This window comes from Mytilus edulis, chromosome 4 (assembly GCF_963676685.1).
Source record: "Mytilus edulis chromosome 4, xbMytEdul2.2, whole genome shotgun sequence".
Classification (NCBI taxonomy): Eukaryota; Metazoa; Mollusca; class Bivalvia; order Mytilida; family Mytilidae; genus Mytilus; species Mytilus edulis.
Genome location: NC_092347.1, coordinates 50,269,188 through 50,275,187, shown reverse-complemented (window position 1 = coordinate 50,275,187; position 6,000 = coordinate 50,269,188).

Genomic DNA, 6,000 nt, shown 5'->3' with positions numbered 1-6,000 from the left:
TCAGATCTGAATTTGCCTGGATAAGAGGCAGGTTCGAAACCAGATAACTTACTACCACCAGTTTTACTAGTGTTAGCATGGTTCTCAGCTAAATAGTTATCAAAAGTACCAGGATTATAATTTTATACGCCAGACGCGCGTTTCGTCTACATAAGACTCATCATTGACGCTCAGATCCAAATAATTAAAAAGCCAAACAAATACAAAGTTGAAGAGCATTGAGGACCCAAAATTCCAAAAATTTGTGCCAAATACGGCTAAGGTAATCTACTCCTGGGGTAAGAAAATCCTTAGTTTTTCGAAAAATTCAAAGTTTTGTAAACAGAAAATTTATAAAAATGACCATATAATTGATATTCATGTTAAAAGCGATTTAACTATATACAAAGCTGTTGTAAAATGACCCGACCTCGGAAAAGAATGAACCCTTTCAAATCTGGCTCGACTAAACCAGAGCAAGCAATAAAATCTGAAGGGGCAGGATAAAGCCTTGGTGAAGAAACATGAGCATGTCCGACATATACCTACGAAAACAATAAACTAGAATCCTAAAACATCCAGAGGGGTTGCATGAAGAAGACTCCTTAGAAATCATAGTATCTCCCTCTGTGCTCCCAACACTGTCATTACCAGAAGAAGCACATTGATCTTCAAGAAAGTTACTAGCTTGGCTACTGGAAGCCAAGGAAACAGAATCATCTGCCACCAGATGTCTAGAAGGTCTGGATGGGTCCTAAGACAGACTCCTATACTCCTCAAGGGTGAGCCTGTTACCAAACTCAATGATGAGTTAAAAATTGCTTGTATCTTATGGATGGAAGTGATAAGAGTCCTCATCTCATTCTTTAAAGAGAAGGATTCTGAAGACGGCTTACCACCGAACCCCTGACTAGACCAAACTGTCTGAGCCGAATACAAATCGAAGGGCTGAGGGTAAGGAGTCAAGTTCGACATACAAATAGACATGGGATGGTAGGAAAAAATCATAGGCCACATAGTCCTTGTAAGTGGTCACTCCTGACGCACGCTGGTAGCGTCTCGTGAATACTTTTCGTGAAAGAAACCGTAGACAGTGATATCTCAGCAGGCCTAGTTACAGTATGTGATTAGCATGCAAGGTCTAGATAACCTCGATTGATTAGTATCAGAAGTGAAAGGCACAGTCATGACAGGGTCGGTGTTCTGTTCCCGCCTCATACCAGAAACACCAGAAATAATCTCTATACTTCTGTCCAACAAAATCTTAATAACTGGCCGATGCCAAGGGGATAAAACACCACTAGTGTGTGTGTGTATGTCACTTACCTCTCGCGTTGACGAATTTTGTGATTTATCAACCATTATTCAGATAAAGTAAACAAATTATCCGATTAAAACAAATAAACAATACAAGTTACAGTACTACAAAGTAATATAAATATAAATCTGTCTACAAAGAAGAAACGTGGTTTAGCAATAAACCTTTTCCTTTTCACAAACGTGCAGCATGAATTATGGAACCGGACAAAAATGATGAAGGTTTATGGCGTGCATGCGTCAGGTGGAAGAGATTGTCACAGGTAAAGAGAATGGTTCTTTTTTCTGGTTCTTTTTTGATAAATTTTCGAAGGTGAGACATTTAATGTAATAAAATCTATGTGTTCTTGATTTTTCAAACGCATGCTAAGCTCGCCTCACCTGTTAAACATCCTAAGAACAAAAGGCTTAACAAACTTGAAACTCATACAATCATATTTTTCAATTGACTTTAAAGTGTTGCAAACTAATGATGGATTTAGCTATTATTCGTGTTTCCCGTTTGGTTATATAGGTCCATAAATATTCAAATTTTATACATATTTGGCTTCCTAATTTTTTGGTTTTAGCGTTCCTAAGGAGTTAACCCAGAAAAAGATACAAAGCCTTCAGGAAACTTTCAAAAAGAAGCCCAGGTACTATAAACAAATTAAATAATTAATATGAAAAACATAAGGAATAGCATGAAATTTAGAAAGATGTAAAACAAGATGAAAACGTAGACATGGTATTATATATATACGTACAACTGCTTAAAATCGTTGCCTTTCTGTGGGCACTCAGGCTTCCTTCACCAATAAAAACTGATCGCCACGAAATAGTCATTACTGCTGAACGTGGCATTCAAAACCAATCAATCAATCAAACCAATGGCCTGATTAAGGCTAAAAACAAAATATGTGAGGGCTCAACATTACCCTTATCTATTATAGGGACACAACATAAGGAAAATCCGAAAAAATCAGATGTAAAAGCCTTAACTCATCCGATCGACACAAACCACAGAAATACATATGGAGCGGAGGTGGGAGTATTTGCGTTTCCTGAAACCTAGTCAATTCAAATTCCAACTAAAAGTAATAGATATAATCAAAACATTCCTAAAATTTAATATACTAGTAAATCATTTCAGTTCACATCAAATGTAGTTTCACGTTGGTTCGTTTGACCGTGTATGCTGTGACTGCTGTCATGTATCAATGTGCAGCCACGTCCGGTCAGACATGGGATGTTAAATCCCTGTGCTTCGTGAAAGAAATTAAGAAGTTGACAAGTTTTTGGCGCGTTTAAGAACACTTTGAACAACTGTTTGGCCTATTACGAGACTAAATGTCTGTTTATATTTAAAATGCCCTCATTTTCCAGTTCTAGTCAATCTTTATCAATATGGTTTTAGTTTTTTCTCATTGTTGAAGACCGTATATTGACCTGTAAGTGTTGATATCACAATCCTTTGATTAATAGTTTTCTCATTTGCAGTCATACCGCATATCACATTGGTAAAGGAAATATTTTCCACAAGGCGTTCAGCAAAGAATATCTCAATCACAATGAACTATACTGTCGCATCAGCATGCTATATATTTTCAGTGATGATTAAAGAGATCAATGTATATAAGACTAGTATACCGATACTTCCAATTCACATATATGTCAATTGAATAATTGGTGACATTGACAAGGTCTTTTTATATCGAACATTTTACATTTTTTGCCATCAACTTTTTCCTGACCATATCGGTGACTGTTGAAGAAACCTTACACTGATAATCTTAACATGAAAAAGGAGTACACCAATGTTTGAAGACAGAAATAAAAAACATCTTTTTTCAGTATTTATATATTTATTATGCTTTGAACCATATGAACTCTAAATTCACGTTATTATATGATCAACAATGCGCTAAACTGTTTTATACAAAAATATTATTTCAACAGGCCTTTACAAGCATCTAATATTTCAGCAGTAATTTCAAGGAGTATGCCCAGACGATTCAATTGACCTTCACTGGCAGGTAACGATCAACACTTAAATTATCTACTAGTATCCTATCTAATTTGATTAAGCCAGATATCTTAAGTTTTGTATAGAAAGGGGAACATTCAGATTTTCCTCAGAAAATGACCACGTTGTCACTGCGCAAAATTTGAAGCGTTGAGACTGTTGTCTATACAATGCATGAGTAACTCATGAGTTAATATTATAAAAAAAATCCTAAATTCGTTAAAGAACAGATTAGTCAAATTGATCGCTAGAAGGAAAAAGAATATCCTTTGCAAATAAAACTGAAAATAAAGGAGATTAATACCAGTTGAATTCGATGGTAATGGCAATCAAAGAATTTAAGAAAGCGACGTACTAACATAAATAAGAAAATTACAAAATTGGCTTTAAAAATTATTTCTTATCATTGATACATCACTGAAGCCGTATTCAATATCAGTACTTTGGAAGAAAATATAAATTTTATATGTCCGTGTTACCTGTTAATTGTACAACAGAAGACATAGTTGCACGATGAAATATAATACATTGACTGGTCATCCAGATTACTTATATAGCAGCAGTTACATTGCTTGTGGCAACAAGTTTATTTTCTGAATTCCGAATTTTTCTGCTTGGTACAACAGCATGATAAGATAATAATTGTCTAGATTTTTTTTGGCTTTTAGTTTTACTTATTGATTTTCTTTAAAAAAAAAAAAACCCAAAGGTTCGAGGTAAATCTGAGAAGGACTTATGTGCAGTTTCACAAGTGCGCCTTTCAATCCTCTGAAAGGTTAAAAAAAAAGACATTACCGAAAGTCATCTCGAAAAATGCAAATGTTCACTTATTTCTAACATTATCAGAGAAATATTTTTTGCTGCTTCGGTAATTTGCAATTTGGTGAAGAGAATTTTAATCATATTAAAATGAAGAAAACGAACAATAAAGATAAACTCATCGAAAGAGTAGTTTCGAAAACAATTGACCCTTTATCATACAGTCATTTTCAAGCTATGTAACACATTAAGCTCACTTTAATATCTAAACATAATTTTCTTTTCAAACTGTTGTACAACTGCTCTAACGCGATTATAATTTTACTATTTTATATAAAGTTCAATATTCAAAGAATAAAATGTAAGTTAAGTATAAAATATTTGAAATATATTAAGTACATACTGTCATTGTCTCGTTAGCAACTCCTACCACATCATCTTATTTTTGCATACATTTTTATTTTCCAAACTTTTAACCATCAGTCGCGAAGTTTGCATTATACCATGAAGGATAACTACTAGGCTTGTACAATTTTTACTAAATAATTGTGCCTGAACAAATTTATTCCTTTCATGAAGCGTAATGATACAATTGTGAATTAATTTTTCAATAAGCACATACAGATGGCGTTGGCGGTATCAATTCTTTTTATTAATTTGTGTAATTTCGTTTGAAGAGATTGAAAGTCTTAGTTTAGTCAGAGGGTTGTACCTTTTAATAACTTATGTGCTTAGTTGTGAAACTTTTCATAGATTTGAGATGACAAAACCTGAGAATATGAAGAAATAAAAACTGACGCAAGTGACCAACGTTTCTAATGGTATCGACTAGAAATGATAGTGAGCAATATTTTACAATATAGAATGTATATGTTACAAACTAGAAAATCAATAATTATTTATATTAAGTTTATAACAGTTGTAATTACAACATAAATGTTCTAAATAATTATATAGGTATTTGTCACAATAGATGGTTATTGCTAAAATACATTTTTGAATATCTCTCGCGTTCTTCTCCCATAACGTCAACAAGGCCAATGAATTGGTGACATGTCAATCTGTCATCATTATTTGTTCCAAAGTAGATAAAAACGTATTAAAAAAAGATAAACTATATATGATGGAACCTAGTATCAAGAGTATAGTAATATTTCATATCAGACCATTTGACAAAAAAACCTATTCTATTTTTTTGTTGTTGTTGATACCTTAATACCTTAAGTAAAATAAAAGGCTTACAAGAAAAGACCTCTCAGTTTAAAAGTTTTGGGAAATAATGCAGAAACAAATTCAGAAAAAAAATAAGTTAAAACATACCATTTAATGTTTGGTCCAATAACAGTTGTAATTGGTTTTTGAAACTTACATGCACATTTATCTTAATAACTAGGTGACATTTTAGCAAACGAAATATCATCCTTTAAAAAATAGCTGTTCCATTATCTCTCATATGAATAAGTATTAAAAGCAATAGTCAAGGAAGTTTGCTGGCAGTTTACCAACCATTTGTTTGGATGTAAACCCATCTAATGTCCGAAGCTAACATTGCTCAGTGTACATGTAGTTAAAATTAAAAACAATATATGATAAATTGTCAAAGCAAATAATTTATAACTAAACTTTATAAAACCTCATCTTATCAACAGTAATAATCAGTCATTTAGCTGCTTTTAACTCAAAAGTTTAATATGGCAAGATGTATAAACAAAAACAGTCCCTTCAAATTAACACACAAACAAGCAAAAATAACATCAAATACACAAGTAACACTGGTTACTAATGTTACTGAAAAATTAACAAAAAAGCTTTGATATACTAAAACCGTCTGCTACAGCAGTATCACTGCTTAACAGAGTTAACACAAATCACAAATGCAGTAAAAATTTCGCTCAGGAAGAATATTCCAGAAATAATTATAATATTTATAATATACAACA